We start from the raw sequence: 19,539 nt of genomic DNA on the forward strand, positions 1-19,539 counted from the left end.
CGGGGAGCTGCCGGGTCTGTCCCACAAGCGGAGCGCCTTCGTCCACCCATGCTGCACCTTCTCACGTGGCTGCTTCATCCTCCCAGCTCTCAGTGCCATGCTTGGTGAGAAGCTTCTTTAGGCCAGCAGGAGCAGCGAGGCTGCCCTCAGTATACTCTGCTACACCAAGTTGGTTGTTTCCGGTCAGTTAAGCCCAGGGCTGAATTCAGCAGTGAGCCTCAAGCCAGCCCGTTGCACTGCAGGGCTACAGACTCTGCGAGGTGCCAGCCTGTTGTGCTGATACGATGGTGCCCTGGGAGCCAGCGTAGCCCTGCAGACAGCCCTGGCATTCCAGGCAGCACAGCAACTTGCATGGGAAATTTCCATCCCAGCTAAGAGCAGACAACAACAATCAGTGCTCATAACAGCGACGACAGCAGAGAAATCAGAGCTGCACCAAAGCCATCACTGCTCCCACCCCATAGGTGCCCCATAGGAGAGGCAGTGCAGAAGTCCTGAAGGGCCTGAAACGGGGCTGGAGCACAAACCAGAGCTCCTCGTGCAATGCCAGCACAGGGAGGTGGTGGGGTCACCATCCCTGGAGGTGTTCAAGAAACAGAGATGTGGCACCGAGGGTCACAGTTCAGCAGGAATGGCAAGGATGGGCTGACAGTTGGGCTAGATGATCTTGGAGGTCTTTTCCAACCTTAATGATGGGTCCATAAGGGAAGCCTCATGTCACCTGGTGCCCAAATTCCAGCCTGACGCACTGCAACATCCTAGCCGTGTTCCTGATGAACTCAATCTGGTTGGACCAACACCAAACTTTAAGGGCTCTTTTCTCCCCAAGTCTTTCTGGAAGGCAGAAGGGGCCCTTTGTGGCCACTTGTCCTCGGGGACAAACTTCTGCAAAAGCCTCGAGGGGATCTGCAGGCTACAGGAAGGGCAGCAGCTCAGCAATGGACAGGAATTGAAATGTAGCCAGGGAGCAACCACTGAGCCAAACAGAAGAACTCTTCAGCAATAATAAACACTTTTTATTTACAAAAATACTTTTCTCACTGCAGTAAATAAATCTGATTAGCGTAAACAGCATTAATCTTCTGGGATAAAATACACAAAGCCTTTCCCCAGTGTCAGGTTTCCTCTCCTCAATGCTGTCTCCATCAAACAGATGGATCTCAAAGTCCTACCTGGAAGGGCTCGTGTCTCCATCCCAAAAATGAGAAATAGAGGTCATGTCTTACGGAGAAAAAAAGGGAGAGATTTTAAACCCTGTTAGGTATTGCCTAACGCCAACCTTCCACACCTAAACCTTATGTTTTTATCTCCTGCTGCAGTTTTCCTCCTCCCTGCCCCTCACTCCTGGTTGCACTGCCTCCTGGTTCCTCTTCAGTGCATCTCCATTCATTACCCCGTGCCAGCAGGACTCTGTGTACTGACTGAGCCTTCAATTAGTTCCCGTGAATCGTTTTGAGAGTGGTTTGCCTGTTTCAAAGGACCATTCCAATACAGAGGGCCACCAGACTGTGACAAGCCTATTTGTGAATGGCCAGCGCTTTGCCTTGCACTTGCTTTAACCTCTGCTTTCGGACAGATGCTGAGTTTGAAATGAAATCCATGTGCAGCGGGCTCTGTGCACACTCATACAAATACTCTGAAATCAATCACGTGGAAAATTGCACTTACACAAACAGACACTGGTATGCATTTCAGGGTTACAGCTGCTCCGCTGACAGAAGGGGTGGCAAGACATGCCCCAAAGCCTCAGCAAAGAAACCTACAGCAATCACAAGCATCTTTAGTGAAAGATTGGGCTGCGTAAACAAATCCGAAATTACTGAATTGCTCAGAGCATAAATATTTTTTGCTTTGCTCCATCGCTGCACAGGAAGGCCAACAAACCACCACCTTTCCACCTCCCCAGCAACAGCTTTAGGGGCACTGATGAGCACAGCAGCGATGGGTTGGTGGTTGCACTTGGTGACCTGAGTGGTCTTTTCCAACCTTAATGATTCTATGATCAACAGCGTGGAATTTAAAGGCTGCCATATTAAAGTTCTGCTTTCCTCATAGTAGTATAGGCAGTAATTTCCATGATGAAAAGTTCTAGCTACATATGGTACAACCCAAATCCCTGAGACAGACTGAATCTCCACTGAGTTTCACACACTGAGGGCTCAGCAAATGCTCCTTTACGCCAAGCTCTCTTTCACACATCGGTCTTGCAAAAAAATCCTGGTTAAAACCACATAATCCTCATTGTTTCCCTTTGTAGGCAGCTTCATCTGATGTGTCTGGAGTCTGCTGAAAAAGGAAGGAGACTAATCTTGCTTTCCTCACCACCCCTTGTGCTGCAGGAAGGAATTGGTGGGGTTTATCTTTTGGCTCGTCTCAAAGCTCTGTCCAAAAGGCACTGCGTGTGTGTGCAGTGCTATTGCTGCAGTAACACATGCAGAGAGCTGCAAGCAGCACAGGCTGTCTTGGAAACCCCAGTGCACCCTGCAGCCTGCCTGGCCTTTGGGGGATGTGACATACGGTGGGAATTGAGAATTAAATAAAACTCAGAGTTGTGTTTGGTGATGGAGGAAGAATGGAGAAAAATAAATAGAAAATAGAGAATGATAGAAAGAAGAGAAAGTGAAACGTGCTTTGGCTGTCAAATTTAGGGCCAAGGACCATTGCCTTAGAATACTAGAAATAGAATCATGGAATCATTAAGGTTGGAAAAGACCTCTCAGATCTCCTGGTCCCTCTATCACCAATACTGCCCACCTGCATCCTTCTTCAACCCTTCCCAGGACAGTGAGTCCACTACCTTTTTAGAGCCTGAGAGAAAGAAATCCCTCTGAATTTATCCCCATCACAAAGCTCTGCCAGTTCCTCAGTCTGCAGCATCCATACAGAGCATTCCCAGCCCCTCTGGGTACCCAGTGGCTCCCAGAGCTGCCATGCTCCATCCCAAACCCAACTCTGCATGAAGGAAACCAGGTGGAGTGGCTGTTGGTTTAGGCTCTCCTTTCTCATTAAGGCCAGAGTTATTGCTGGATGCCTTGTTAGGTCTGCCCAAATTAATGAATGACTACCCCACAGGCATTTAGCAGTGCAGCAGCCCTATGCACTGCAAGGCACCCCGCTGTCCTGGCTCTGGGGAGCATTGGCCAAAAAGGCAATTACACACCATACTCTGCTTCCTTTTAATGTGTCACTGAGATGGAAGAAATATGTGTTTCATCTTCTCTGGGATAAACAAAACAACTCTCTTACCTCATTGTGTAAGCTTGTAACTGTCTTCCCACATTAAATGCTTTGAGATAAATCTGTTTCAGAAGGTCTCTGCATTGCTCCGTTTCTCCCGCGTACACCGATGGGCACAGACACAAAACAAACCCACCAAAACTACTGAACAGCACTGTGGGGCCGAGCTGATATCCCCTCATCTGTTTTCTATTTCCCCCTGCCCATGCTGCAGATATATGATACAGTAAAATTATAGGGCAGGAAGTCACAAGGAGCAGCAATCCAACTCTCAAGGAATAATTCAGCGTCACTTAGTCAGGTTGTCCATATAAGAAAAAGAAAAAGGAGATAGAGAACAGCTCCCACAAGGCACTTCTATAGCTCTCACATGTTCTCATTTTGTTCCTTATCCCGCAATTTATCATCCTGTTTTCAGCAAGCCAGCAATGAAGTAGAAAAACCCCAAGAAATCCTGGTCTGACGTATTGTTCTGGGGAGTATTCGTTTCCATGCATTGCTGCATAAGCCATGGAAAAGTCTGTGCCATCACTGGAGAGCAAACCACTTGAAGAGCAGTCTACAGACCTTAAAATGGATAAAAGCAAGTTGTTTCTGGCCCACTTTGACTGATTTAAGGTCTGATAGACGCCCGATGTCAGCGCTGTAATCTGCTGGGCTTGGCTGTTGGCCACTTGGTAATGCAGGAAGAGAGCAAATGTTGGAGCATCCTGAGCCAAATTACAGCAGACTGTTATTTTGGGATGCTAAGGTTTGAAATCTGAGTTCATTTATTTTATTATGTTATACTGAAACTTCCTTAATAAAAGGGGAGGTGGAGGGGGGGAGATAGCAGTTAATTTCTGTTAAATACAGCAGATGAAATCAGTCCCTGCCAAGAAGATACTGCAATTACATTATGTCAATAAACCATCTTGTAACGGGACACACATAGCCAGGAGGCTGCTCCTGTTATCCTATAGACTTTGGATGGAACTCAACTCACTGAAACCATGACAGAGCTCTGACTTGAAGACCAACCTCAGAACAGCCCTGTGCAGCTCAGCACCACAATTTCTCCAGCAAGGTTGGAGAAGCCATTTTCTCCTCCACCTCTCCATCAGAACACGATGCACTTGATGTGACAAAGCAGTCGCTGCCATTGTGTCTTGGTATGTTTCATGTGGTATTAAGGAAACACAGGAACAAAAACAAACAGTAGAGCAAGAAAGTACAAGAACGTTCCCCTCTGTATATTTTGCAATATACTACCCACATTTCTGAAGTAAACCCAAGGGCTTATACAAGCCCTGTGGGCTCTCACAGTTAGGAGCACACTAAAAATACTTACAATTACAGTGTTGGGAAGCCAAGAGCAGTGCTGGGAGAACAGCAGAGTGTTTCTCAGGGCAGAAGGCAGAGGTCGCAATGTCTCACTTGAGTCACATCTTCAACAGCAGGAAAAGATGCTGCATCTAGGAGTGTGATACAAAAACAGCATAGGAGAACTTGCACCAAACCAGTCCTGGGATGGGGAAATGGACAGTGGGAAGACATTGTGTGGCCCTGCATGTGGCTGGGGGGTTGGAGATTCATGATCCTTGAGGTCCCTTCCAACCTGGCCATTCTGTGATCCTGTGAAGACACAGACATCTCATTCCCCACTGACTGCTTTGGGCGGCTGCATGCCGAGCAGAACTTCACCACTAACATGGTTCTGGGGTTATTGCCACCCATCTACATGCACACACAGATAGACAGAAACACATGCACTCATAGGTAGGTATGGAGGGCTCCTCATCACTGCAAGGAATCACAGGGGACATATGGCTTCATTTAGTCACAGTGGTTTTGTAGTTACAGTTGAGTAGATAACATGACAAGGCTCATAATCATTTCTGAGAGGGAATGATTTAGTAATGCAGTCTACACAGCTTGTAAAGGCTCCTTGATAAATGGCCAGGAGAGCTGGAACAGTTTGGATCCATTTCCTTACCGCTGCTGAGAACGAATGTTGCAATGCGTTCGGAGGGCTGAATGGAAAATAATTGCCTTCATTATGCAAGTTCAACGTACAGACGTGTTCCTGGATAAACCACTTCTACAACCAGCCAGGTCTATGTAGTTCCTTCTCTGTAGAATGCAAAGAGTAGTGTTTTCCATTGGTTTCAGTCAGGCACCAAGGCAGGCACACACTGCTGTATCCAGCAAGGAGTGCACACATCTCTGATGTTCCACGTGCACTTGGGTTTGAGGCTTTTTACATGAGACACAGGAGTGGGAGAATAGGTCTGGCAGGGGATGTCTGAGCATGCACCAGGAGCTGGGCATAGCCATAGCTGGGTGAAAGTGGAGACAGATTTTTATGGGATAGACAGCACGTTGTGAAGCAAGATGGCTTGGGCCAAATCCAGCCCCTCTTGCTCAGGCAAAGTGACCTCTTGATTTCAGTGGTGCAAGGTAAACAGAACCTGAGCTTCTGGCACCGACGGGAGGAGTCACAGAAGTTATTTCTTCATGTGATACAATAGGACTTTGTATTAGATTAGCCCCAAGTGCCTGGAAATCTGGAATTCAAATGAAGCAAAACCTCAGCACAACTAAAGAGCTGCTTAAAACCAAAGCTGTTTCCACCACTGCTCCTACAAAGCGGCATTGCCAGCTACTAAGAACATGAATAAGTGATGCTCTAACCTGGGAGGATGCCAGCAGGATTAGTCTGGCAGTTGCAGCACAACCAAGACAGACACATTTCTTCATTATTAGTTTTTAATTCTTCTACGTCTGCTTTTCACAACGCTTTGGCACCATCTGTACTCATCACTCTGACTCTCAAGCTGGCAAGCGGACACCTTCGCTTTCTCCTTTCAATACAAGGGAGGGATGATGGGTTAATTGACACGAGGAGGAGCACAGGGAGCTGCTGCGGAGCCCCATCGCAGCGGGAAGCAGAGCTCCCTCCTCCAGCTGCTGAGGGAGAGACGTTTCGTCCATGAGCAGGAACAAATATTTATCAGACAGCCTTTGCAGTCATATGGTCCTAATCCTCGCAGCAATGTGAAACTCCCAGGATGAGGTCATGGTTGTTTAATTGCAAATCCCAAACTGTACTTTTCTTTTTTTTCTCTGAGAGGCCAGGTAGGTAGGAGAGCTGAGAGCAAAGCAAAGGGTTCAGGGGATGTGATTATTGTGCAAACACACACCCAAGAACATGAAGCACAAAGTCTTGCTCCGGGAGCAGCAAGCTGCCAGGATGCTAGATAGACATTTCCAGCACCCACACTGTTGCTCTAGATTTTCAAGACTTGTCTAAAATTCCAATTGTCAAACCCCCTGAAAACTCTTTTAAACAAACAAACATTCTGCAAAGTGGAAAATGAAATAAAATAAAATTGTTTAAGGGTCATCTGAAGATCCTCCTCCCAGCATATTATTGCTGGGACTACTTTCATAGGTGGTTGTGTCTTCGGTCAGCCCATTAGCCTTACTCTGGATCTCAGTGATTTACGCTTTAAAATAAGAATCAGGGAATTCCTCAGCCATTCTCCTCCAGGGACTTCTTGGAGCAGGAATTTCCCAAATTAGGAATTGTATCTGAATCCCACCGAGGTCTGAGCCAACAGGCTGACTTCTGACTCCTGGACAGACCCTTATTATTTTAGCCCAGAGGGCACTAAAAGAAAACATCTCAAAAACATGAGCCACACAGTGACATATTCCAACAGCAAGTTAAACACACAGACCAGCTATTCTCCTTCAGTCTCATCCTTATGTAAAGGAGGCACGTCATGCACTGGATAACACACCAAACCTTATGGGATTATAAAACATGTGGCTCACCAGCATGCTGTACAGCAGCATGATGCCTAAGAAGGTCACCTCCAACAGGGACCAAACCAAGGGCACGAGCACAGCGTGTCTCGAGCCACAAATGCTGCACGGTCAGTTGGAAGGCTTCCCAGACCCCAGGAAGGGAGAAACCTCTGCCAGAATAACCTGACAGCCAAGTCACCGTGCAGGTTGGAAAGTCAGGTCACATTCCTATAGAACCAGCCTGTTCCTTTGCAGCTTTCTGTAAGACTGAGCAATCTTAGAACCACGCAGCCAGCAGCCTGCTGGCCTGCAGCCAAGCACCTCCTGAGAATCTTCAGTTTTCTTTTTCTCCTTTTACCTCATCCCCTTTGAATCCATCAGGCAGGGAGATGAGCGGTGCCACAGGAATCAGACCTTTCTGCTAAATCCCTTCCAGATGTCCGGAGCTGCAAACACGTCCGTCATTGACAAGATGAGTTGCTCCCTGTTTGTCAGTGATGGCTACTGTTTCCTGGCAAAAAGTTTGGTTCTTGTCCTCTAAACCTGATGCAATGCTCACAGCATTAAATTTCACACCATTCTTCAAATGCATTTTGATCAGTGCCTGACTGGTGTGCTGGATCTGCCCTATATCCCTAGCTGCTCAAAAGCTGAGGAGCTATTTCTCCAGGCTCAGTCAGCCTCAGACAAATCAACACCACTCATAGTGGAGATTCCTGATGTTTGTCTTTTCCCTTCCTTTCATTTTAATTAGTGGACAGAATTTGAAAAGTGCCAAGGGTCAAGAAAGGCTTTCTTCCATGGAAAGCATCAGGGATGGGTAGGAAAGACAGACTGACGCAGCATGGCTCACCTCGCTCCCAACCACGCCACAAGGAGATGATATCCAGCAGCTTGCCTACCTTGGCACAGGAGCTGCAGTGAGATGCCAAGCCAAAACTTGGGCTGAAGATTCTGAGAACTACTCTTTTCGCATAGGTGCTTATTAGCATAACCCCATTTGGGGAGATTTCTTCCTTTATCCTTTGAATTACAAAAACCATTTCAGAACTTGATTCCCATGAAGTTTGGGCATCGTGTCAGCTTTAAGAAGCTGAAAATAGTGATGGGTTCTTTACAGTGAGCAAAAAAACCACTGCTCACAGTCTGTCATTTGGAATTACAAATGTAAAGTCTGCTTTTTTGACATAATCCTCTTGATTTAAACTTGTGGTTTCTGCACACAGTTTCCATTAATGTTAGTGTAAGTCATCTGGCAGGATGAAAGGTTCAGGCTCAATTCATGGAGCTTTATCCCTTGTCCCTGGGTTTGGGGCTCACCTGAGCAGGATCCAAGCCTAGGCTGCCACTTCTGCAGCAGGGGTGAGGTGCACATTCCAGGCATCCAAGGCACCAGGGAAGGTTTGCAAACACCTCTGGAAGCATTGCTTTTGAGTGCAGGCTGGGAACAAGCACCAAGGATCTGCTAAATAAGCACAAAGACAGATGTTGCTCGCCCCTTGCACTGCAGGAGCTGTGGGCTGATGTTCTGCCTGGTGCCAGGCCAGCTTCAGCCCAGCTCCCACAGCAACGCACCGCAAACGGGGGAAGTGGAAAACAGAGCAACTCAGCAAAATCCCAGGCTGGGAGTTTTGGTTGCAAAAACACAAACGTGCTGTAAAAACATAGAGCCATCTCATCAAAGTCACTGCTGCCTCATTTTCAGTCAAACCCATCAGTTTTGCAGATGGTTCCCATCACAGTCAGCCCAATGGTGACGCCACCAGCAGTGAACCAGCACCACCGGGAAATGGAAATGCCCAACTGGTACTCACCAATCCCTATGCATCAGTGGTGGTTGGATGCCTGGCCCAAACACTGCCTTAGGCCCCCGTGCATCTTCACAGAGAATTTCTCACGTTTTTAGAGCAGAATTGAACTTTCCCATTTGGTCTGCCCACTGGGAAAAGTCTGGCACCAATCTTAGTCCCTGGTGGTATCGCCTCACGTTCCGCGTGGTCTGTAAAAAGCAGAAAACGAGGAAGAAAATGTCCTAGACATAAAATAAAAAGCATGTGGTGGGGGAGCAGAGTCAAAAGTGTACGAAGCAGTGAGTGGATGATAAGGCAGGTGAAATCCAGTCCATAAGACACTCATCAAGAAAATTTCCTGCGAAGTCTTAGTTCAGGCCTCCCTTTATCCAGAAAAACATTTTCCTTCCTTTCAAGGGCTATCACATTTTTCAGAATAAAAAGCAAATGAAGTGCCTGACGTGGGGAATCTGAGCTACTGTTTGAACCCTGTAAGCTCTTAAATAATTAGAGACATTCACTGGTATTACATTAAGATAAATGATTCCATATAGTCCCAACGTAATCTGCACTTAGTCCCGGGGTAACTGTAGAAACAAAGAAACACTGTACAGAAATCTCTCCATGATCTTTTCATATTGGAAAAATGATGCAGTTGGTTTCCAAGATCAATCGAGTTTGTTGTTGTTTTATTATTATTATTCATGTACTCTGTGAAGGAATTTGGACAATATATAGCTTGTGACGTGCAGGAAATAAATTTGCTGCCACTGTAGTAATAATTAGGATTTCTATTCCATTCAGAACAGTGCTCGTGTATTATTCTTTCATATACACACATATGTATATGTTTGCAGCGTGTTGCCATAAATCACATGCAAACACTGAGCAGCTGCTCTATGGCAGTTGGGATTAGCGTGCCGTGGTTGTGCGACACACAGCATGCCTTGCTGATAGAGTAATGGGGCTCCTCGAGAAGGATGGCTATACACGGGGTGAACCTAGCTGTGCTCTGTGTTTTAAGATGAGAGGTGACTTGCTTTGCTAGTCTGCTCTCAGATGAGTCATGCTGCATGCAGTTTTGTTGGAAGAATACTTTCCAGTAACTGCTCATTTGTCACTGTCTGCACTCCCAGAGCACAGGTTCCCCAGCCACTGGTGGGTGCTTAGGGTCCAGCACAGGGACATGGGTGGCAGCTGACCCTGCACGTCCACGCTGTGGGATTTGTATATCTGCCTCCCAAAAAGGGAGCCCAAGGGGAGAGCAAGGCAACCCTTCTTCAGAATAAACTGCTTCCCTTGCACTTGGTTGGCTGCCCATATTGCTAAGGATGGAGCCGTGGCTGCTGCAGATCAGCACTGCGTTGCAATTGGCCTTTCTCTGCAAATGGAAGTTACAGTGATGAAGACCAACATACAGTACATACATAAACATATTGCAATTGAGAAGAAACTAAGGCTAAATAATGCAGTAAATTCTTCAGCTATTCAGCCCTATTGGATAAAATACAGAAACAGATGCACCTCCGCACAGCAAACAGCATAGCTGGGGGACTCCCACTGCAATGCAGCCTGAAGCCTCTTGCTGACAAGTTTCTCCCCAGCACAAACGTTAGAAAAACTCCAGGAGGAAAGGGAGAGCTGGCACAGGTCTGCCTCCAAAGGAGGTGAACCTGGGGCTGCCAGGAGCACATTTTTGCACAAAGAGAGGGGAGAGGGTTGTAGAGGTGACAGAGGGAAGCCCACTTGGCAGTGCGCTTGGCTTTGTGAAAAATGTCCGTCTCAGCAAGGCGAGGTGGGACCACAAACAAAACGTGGGAGACATGGCAACATCCCTGCAAATATTTTCCACATGTCAGAGTAGACGGCTAGCGATGAATGAAAAAGTACAAGTTTCACATACGTACGTGTTTGGGGCTTTTCTGTTTGCTTGTTTTTAAAGTAAAAAATAGCACCACTTTCTACGTCACCCTTGCCAAGGGGTAGCTCTAATTCATTCCTTTGGCCGTTTCTGTTGAATTTTCCTCTCCACAATTTGCTAAACAGCCACATTTCCATGGTTACCACAGCTCACTACTGATACTCCTCAAACATACCGCACATACTTGCAGGGGAGCCATGAATGCTGACACGATGCCGAGCCGGTCACGCTCACCCAACTGCCCCAGTGCTTGTGGCCATGGCAGGGCGGTGGCAGAGCTGGAACCTCCTCCTTGCTTTGGGCACAGATACCACACAGCCATCTCACACGGACTGAAATACTTGGCACTGGCCATAGGACTGCACCGTGGGAGCTCCTGGCTGCCTGCCCTGTTACATCCAGCAGCATCTCCTGCTAGGGAATCAGAGTGGCCAACTCCCAACCTCCAGCCCTTCCCCTGGTTTTGGCACACGTACAGAGCCAAGAACACATGGATGGGTGGTTTTGTAGGCTGAAGTTGCTGTATTAAATTCAGATTATTATTATTATTAAACAAGCAATTACTAATTTCCACCAAGAGATTATGTATTTTCCTCCTTTTGATGCCTAATAATTTAATTTCAATCTAGAGGTGGTATAATTCTCTGCTATTGAAGTCTAATGAGTAAATTGCACAGAAACCTCTGCAAAGCACAGAACACGTTAATAAGTGTATGGTCCCTTTGTCCACGACTTCCAACTTTAAATCAAATGCACAACACCCAGATGTTTTTCACATTACTGCATTTCAAGGTTTTACTGGAAGTGATCTCATCATACATACTTAATGTAGGTATCCAACTGTGCATGTTATTCGTATCACGAACGAGACCTTGCAGCTTTAGGACACTGTGTGGCAAACCCGAGTATTGTTTAAAGTGGATAAAGTTGAAGCTAAGCTTGCCACTGGGATATGAAGGAGACCGAATTGGATGCAATACGCTGATTTTGATGAGTGTCAGAAGCGAGGAAATTATATCGCTCAAACATTTGAGCTTATTGTTAGGAAACACTGAGCCACTGTTTCTGGGAAAGATATTGAATTTAGCCAATCTAGTAAATCAAAGACTTCTCTGTTTTTCTTTGAAGTAGGCAATTAACTGCAAATGCAAAAGATTGAGACCAGAGCAGAGGCAAAGCTGAAGCTAGAAGTATGTTTTTCAAAGAAAATTAAAAGAAAAAAATAAAAGCTTGCTTGCAAGGAGGGTGGAATTGTATTTCAGTAGGAAAACATTGCTTCACCACTTTTGAAGAAAATATATACAGCTATGCTAGGATTTGAACTTTCTGTTAGGAAATGTGGCGAGACAGCAGAGCAAGGCTTCCTTCCCAAAGGGATGCAGCTCAGGCTGCACAGCGCAGCTTCAGTTCCTTTGGTCATTAGGGGAACACCCACTGCGGACTCCGACCACCAAATACTAATTATCCACCTACTAATTACCAACAAGGAGCATGCTGAAAGATATTCATGCCTTGGTAAGGGCAAGCTTCCACTGCTGGTTCAGTGCAGAAGAGCCCAACTTCTCATCTGCTACAGCAGCCCTCCTCCTCAGCAAGATGTTGAGTTGGCTCAAGAATACAAGAAATGTCTCAGGAGGGATTTCTCAGGGGCTGTCATACTCTTCTTGGTTCCTTCCTCTGCTGGAAAACTCACAGGAGCTCAGAACGTGCAGAGGCATTTACTGACCATGGGCTGCTCTGAACCATGGGAGGCAAGGAAGGAGGACAAGCAGTGTTTGCTTTGAGAAATGGGTGGAATCAGCACCAATTCATCCCAGCCTGCTCTGAAACCATCCTCCTACTGAGACCACATTCCTGTGTTGCTCTGCCACAGCTTTCTGGAGTATCCTGGATGGCTGAGAATTCCCAAGGAGGACCAGCCAGCAGAAGGGACACAACAGGCCCTTCCCACAGGGCCAGCTGGGACTCAAACTACAAGCAGTGGTGAAGCAAGACTTTGGTTTCCTGTTTCAGAGATGAGCGTTGCTCACCTCATTTCCCAGCCTCTTCACGCAGAAGGAAAAGAGGAAGTTGGAATGAGTCATTTTTACATTCTGCCATGAAAGGAGTGTCATAGAGCCGCAAATTTGTGCCTCTTGCAGCCAGATCTGAGCAGGGTGGGTGGGAGCTGCCCAAGTCTCAGTGCAAGACCAAGGATTGCATTGGCACATAGGAACAAATGAGGAGCTTTCCTCTTTCTAGATAAACAGAGTTTTCAAACAGATTTGTATACCCTTTAGTGACATCTAGAGATGGCTCAAAATACATGGGTAAAATCACACAGCCACAAGAAGAGCAAAATTGTCCCACGCTGTACTTACACCAGAGCTGAGGCCATTGGTATAGCGTTGGATGTTGGTGGAAGCACTAGGTCTGAATATGGGCTCTCAGTGAAATTCCTATAGCAAACAGATCATTTTTTGGCACTAATTAGGTTAATACCCAGCAGCAGCCGAGGCAGTAAGGGGTGCTCTGTCCCATACAGATGGCACAGCTGAGGGCTTGGCTCTCTTCCTTTGCAAGAGGAATAAATCTGGCACAGTGCTTTCACCCCACTCAGCAACAGCCTTCAATAATCTTTGTAAGCAGCAAGGAGAGTTTGCAAATATTTTTCACAGGGAGCACAATTTAATTTAGATCTGTAGCTCATTATGAAGAGAAGATAGAGGCTGCATCCAATTAGGCTGCACTCAGTTCGTGTTCCAGGGCTTAAAAAGACCACGAAATCCCCATTCCCATCTGAGATGTACTGTTTGCATGTTGAATATTTGCAGAGGAGGTTTTGCAAGCCATGAGATGACTTTTGCAGTCCTCATTATTCCCATGCCAATTGCTGTCAATCATAACCAGCACTGTAAAATAAATAAATTCTGCACCACTGTAAAGGGGTCAGGAACCTGCTGGAGCTCTGGCATTTGCATCGCACTGCTCACCAGTGAGTGAGCTCAGCACAAAGCCCACTGCTATGAGAGTAACACGGCCCTGAACTGCTCAGCCTCCAGCATCAGCCGTGGGTCTGTGGTCCCATGAAAATCTGTTAATTGAGGAGAGCACAGTGCTTGGTGAGCAGGACTGCCAGCATATATAATGCTGTTGTTGCACAAGCAATAACACCTGCTGGGTTTGGTTTTGTTTATTTTTTCTTTTTTTGCTCAAGCAGCAACTGGGTTTGAAAAATTAATAATAATAAATTAAGGTAAAAAGTCAGTTTGCTGGTTAAAGCAACTGCTTGATCCCTGTCAACTCCCCAGCAGGATATCCGCACAGTAGTGTGCTCCTTTGCTACCTGTGATACTGAGAGCTCACAACGCAGGGAAAGCAATGCCCTGCTCTTGTTACAAACACTGTGCAGATGCTGAGAACAAATCTCCTGCCCTCTGCTTGCCCTGCTGTCCACCGATAGACATTCCATGCAGTTGCATATCGAAGAGTTCCCAGGATGAACTATAACACCGTTACAATTTCCTCTGAAAGTAACTAGAGATGTGGGCATTAAATAATTCTAGTTTTCAGACAGCAGAAAGCCCCTGCCCTCCTTTTGTTCTTTCAAAATAAAGGGAAGTAAGGGCAGAGTACACCCCTGGGATCAGCTGTGCGGACTCAAGAAGCATCTGCACCCTCTGCTGGGAGCTCTGAGCACAGCCGTGCAGGCACAGCACATGATCTCCCTGCATGATGCTGTCCAATCTAAGAGGTTTTTTTTCTCCTAAAGCACCCACACCAGCCACCCAAAACACAAAGGTTTTGAGACCAGAGGTTTTCCAGAGCCACAACTCTCTCCTTTTTCACGTTATCACTGCTAAACCAAAGCCATGTGTCCAAGCAGGGCCATGCAAACAATCAGGATTTTCTTATCAGAGCTGCAGGAGAACGCAGGCAGCCTGTGGACACTTGAATGTTCCCTAAAAGAAAAAAAAGACTTCCCTAGCCATCACAGCATCAAAGCAACAGAGCCTGGGGAGGATTTAATTAACCCTCACCTGCCAACAGAAGGAAATAGCACAGCACAACAGGCTGCTTTCCAAGCCATACAGGAAAGCTATCAGCAGCCCCAGTGATAAGATACAGGGCAGGGAATGAGCACAAATTTAATGGCGCAGGAGGGATTTATTGCAGATCCTCTCTTAATGGCACAACATCATTATCATACCCAAAGTACACCTTCAGCTGTGAGTGGCTGATAATGCTGGTAGCATTTACGGTATTGCAAAGCAGCAGTGTCACCCCCAGGTACACCAGGATGTGCTCGGGGTGCAGCACAAATCCTCAGTTCTGAGGCAGCCAAAATGGAAGAACTGCTGCTGGATACACATTGCTAGCATTTAAACAGAATCTTCCTCCTAGTTAAGGCAAGAATTAATTTGGGTGACCTCAGCAGCCAGCTCTGGCCACAGCATTTGTGTCTCTTTGCTCAGAGGACCGTGGGCTCATGTTGTGGCTCATCCATGTAACCACATCACTGGTGTTACAACAGGTTAATGCCTCACTGTGAATGCTAAGAGGTTTGTGCTAAAACCAGCGATCAGAGCCTCTGCCCCAACACTGCCTGTGGAAGCAGCTCCTTCACTGCTCATCTCTGCTCATGCAAAAGCACGTGCAATGAAAATATGTCTATAAGAGAAATGCTATTTAGACAGACCTCTAAATAGTAGCACAAAGGAGGGAGGCTTCCACCTGAGCACATTTGAGAGAATGGCTGCTTTTCCCTCATCATGATCATGGCAGCAAGGAAGGATTAGTTGATGTAGAGTCAGCAACTTTATCCACCAATACTAAAAATACCCTTGAATGAGCAGTGGAAATGTGATAGCTGAAACACTCTGCTGTACTTTAGGCTAGACAGAGGTTGGTAATGGTATGATTTCTGCCCCAAGCCCTGCCAAGGGGCCCCTCCCACATGGCCCTCATTTCCGCAGTGGCAGAGCTCTGCCAGCCCCAGCGCAGCACTTCTTCACCAGGTCTGAAGGGATCCTTGTCCTTTCTACCTCGTTTGTATTATAACTTTGTCCCATGAGGCTGCAGACAGAGGTGGGACCCCTACCTCTGAAACTCCCATATATCTGGGCTGCACCCTTTTCCTTGTCAGAGCATCAAAGGACTTTTAGATGGTTCAGCAAGAAGTTAGTCATCCTCACGAAATCAGATGTGAGCAGCAGAAAGGTTTTCCTCTATGTTCCTTTATAATCCCTGCTAGAACCCAACTCAGGCTTTACTAGCATATTAATAGAGGCACAGTAAATTTGAGGTTGGCTTCAATGGGAGCTGCATACCAGCACTGGGCATCCTCAACTCACTCTGGGCAAAGAAAGGCCACACGCTCTCAGCACCATACGGATGTTCCGTGAGGCAGTGAGCCTGGTGGCTGGTTAGCTAGCACAGCCCAATGGTTTCCCAGTGATACTACAACAAAACTGTCCAGACAAATCTCATTTCAAAAACCTCTCTTATCTCAGCCTATTCAAGTGGTCAGAAGCCTGATTATAGATTAAGAGCAATTTGTTTTCTTTTGTGCCAGATTGATTTTCCATGAAAGCCCACACCAATTGCACAGGAAAATAATTCTACAGTTAATTTTTAAGTTATTATTTCAATGTTGACGATGAGAACAAAATGTATTTTCTTTAATGGCATGGTACACAAAGCTCAGCTGGAAGGCAAAGGCCCAGCAGTGATTTGTTCCCAAAATGTTCTTCAAAATAAATCTCAGAGAAGAACTGCAAACCTACAATTACCATCCCACAGCATAACCAAGAAATAAGACATGTGGTTCTTGCTTATCCAATTCTCTGGGAACACACCCCAAAGTGGAAGGGCTTCGTGGACCAAATGATCAGGTTTTGGACACTAGAAGCTGGAGCATGTGTAGAAGAGATGATGTGGCAAACCAGCCCTTTCATTGATGCTCCTACTCACAGGATTTGCTGTGATTTCCCACTAGTATCTCAGTTTTCTAGCTCTTTCTTCCAAAAAAAGTAATAAAATTCTAAACCTTTATACCATTTGTAAGATGGATGTACCACTAACTGTACCTGACTTCTACCTACAACATGAAGCTTGACATGCCTCACTTACCATCTGTTCCTTCTGCTTGCAAGATGAGGAATATTTCTGAGCTGCTTCTGTACATATGTACCAGACCCCAACCTGGCAGCACCAAGCACCCAGCGGAAGGCCCAGGTTTGTTTTCAATCTCTGAGTCTCAGATGTCTCTTTAGACACCCACAGAAGAATGAGCTTGAGCAGACAGTTGGCATCGTTTAAAAACTGATCATACTGCAGAGCACATAGTAAGAATAGTTCTCTTATCTCACCTATAATGTGCTCTAACCATCTTAAAATCAATTTAAAAGTCGTATGGGTTATAACACTGAGCAGTTATAAGCAGATGTATTTCTAAAACATGGGTTTGTATGAGCAGAAAAGGTTGACTAGTAACCCAGTTAAACCTTAGTTTAATTAGTCCTAAGTGCTGGAACATTGTCCTGAAAGCCATGCAGAACTGCCCCCAAAGGAAAGGAACCAAAAATCTCCTATCTGCTAGGTGGGGCCATCGGCTCCTTGAGAGAAGACATGGTGAGGAACCAAAACATCACCACCACCAGCACAAATACCACACCTAGCACCTTCATTAAGCTTATCTGAAGGGGAAAAGTAGGTAAGAATGACATTTCTCTCCTTTCAAACCAAAGCAGCCATAATATTGTGCCCACAAGTAAAGCAGGAAATGGTTCAGACTGAAGTTGGAGGCACGCAGGAAGGCACTAATGAACAATTCCAATAACTCAGCTCTGTCCTTCTCCAAAATCTGTAGCTGTGAGCATCATCATCCCTGAGCACCCACCTTCGAGCCCGATCCTGTCACACAGGAGGAAATGGTGCAAGTGCAGCTCCGTGCAACGCCGCGGTTGTTCCATATCCTTCTGTTGGTGTGTGCTAAGAGCCTGGCTGGGCTCTTTCACAACCACACCTCCCAACTGTTGGATTAACGCCTCTGTTGCCCAACGCAGGAATCCCACCAGCATCAGTTCACAGCCCTGTTGCCCAACAGGCCAGGCCTGCAGCTCCCTGGAAAAGACAGAGAATGCACTTAGAAGCCTGAACCACTGTAACACAAGCTTGAAAATTGTTTTGGTTTTTTTTTTCTTTTTCTTTTTTTTAAGGCAGCTACAAGCAATGTGAAGTAAATTCTGTAACAAATGAGATGGGAAAAACTCAGAGATGGGGCCTTGGGGCAGCACCTGGCATTGCACCACCTTCTGAAGGGAAGTTCTGGGCTCTGCTGTCCTCTAACAGCTGTCTGGGGATTGAAAATAGGTGACAGACAGTAGCCATGGAAGTTTGTTGGCATGCACAAATATTGTTATGCAGACAGGTGCAGAGCTCTAACGAGTTCTGGAAGTTCCAAGTAGTTTAACCAAGATATGCAACCTAAGATCCAACAAATGTAGATGATAATCTGAGATGTGCTGAAGTCCAAGAGGGATTGAGGGACCTGGGTCATGGAAAAACACGAGCTCGCTCGTGAGTCTCAGGTCATTTCTTGCTGGGAGGATGCAGCTCTCCATCTGAGCACTTCAGTAGCTGGAGAAATGAAGGTGAGTAAGCCTGGAAAGATGCAAACAACATATTTATAGAAATACTTGTTTAGTGACTACAAGTGTGAAAAACAGCATTTCCTTCTGGCAGGACAGAGGAGAAAGCAGCAGGGATAAAATCACTGAAATCACTTGTAAAAATGCCAGGGAAGACCAAAATATTCCAAGGGGCTAATACTAGCTGTAAAAAAAGCTTGGAAGCACGAGGCAGGAATTTGTCTCCAGCTGCTTGTTGCAGCTATTTTTTGGGGAAAACACAACATGCAGATGCTCTTTGTCAGCTAGAAGTACTCAGTAACATCTGTTTCTCCTCTGAACAAAACATGCGAGCCTTCCAGAGGTCACTGTCTCTTGGAGCTCTTTCCTCTTATGGGAAAGCTCCATGACTGCCCTTCTATAAGAAATATGAAAAAGCTGAATGGAAGGGACAATTAAAATACATTAATCAGCTTGCCTAACAGTTCAATAGCTGAAGTCAAGCAGATGCTAAATGAACCATTAGAAAACTAATGAGATTTTTTTTTTTTTAAACTCCATGTCAGTTACGCAATGCAACTGTGGCTTGCAATCATCCATTTCAGAAACTGAAGAGGTTTTAACAAGAACTTCACTGTCAAAAAACAGGGTTCCAGAGAAAAGACTCCATGGATTGATGTCCAGGCTTGGTGAAAATACCAGATGAACAGGAAGAACAGATTTCTATGCAAAAGCATCTGCACTTCTTAGCTTAAGTGAATATGTATACTAAAACAAACGTTACACCTACGTGTGTTCTCTGCTGTGCTGTTAGAAAGCTGTAATGGGCACATACAGCTGGGGAGGAGGTACTGGAACCAGCAGAGAAAGACAAACTGGTGCCCACAGCAGACAACACGTGGAATTTTGCCCATCCTCTCCCACTAGCTGAATCCTCTGGATCATATTCTTGTTCCCTATCGTTCTTGGCCTAAGTGCGTCCTTGCTTGGGGAAGGAGAAGAAAAAGCGTTAAGAAATGGTTCAACCAAAGCTTCCTGAGAAGTGGGATTGTTCATTTCCATCTGTTAATGTGAGCTAAGACACCCGTTGCTTTACCTGCCTTTCCCAACCAGCTCTAAAAAACCGTTATATTGTACAGATATCTCCAGTGCCTAATATGGCAACGTTGTCTGCTCAGAGTTGTAACAC

The 19,539-nt window shown here is 46.0% G+C and overlaps 1 long non-coding RNA gene across 1 annotated transcript; it reads right to left on the reverse strand.

Moving 5' to 3' along the window:
- Positions 1-533: 533 nt before the first annotated feature.
- Positions 534-19,408, reverse strand: LOC125700120 (uncharacterized). Its single transcript, XR_007379786.1, has 3 exons — positions 17,621-19,408; positions 8,844-9,028; positions 534-8,494 (listed from the first exon to the last, which is right to left on the reverse strand). It is a non-coding gene; the product is annotated as an uncharacterized LOC125700120 (long non-coding RNA).
- Between the last annotated feature and the right edge of the window lie 131 nt (positions 19,409-19,539).

This window comes from Lagopus muta, chromosome 14 (assembly GCF_023343835.1).
Source record: "Lagopus muta isolate bLagMut1 chromosome 14, bLagMut1 primary, whole genome shotgun sequence".
Lineage (NCBI taxonomy): Eukaryota > Metazoa > Chordata > Aves > Galliformes > Phasianidae > Lagopus > Lagopus muta.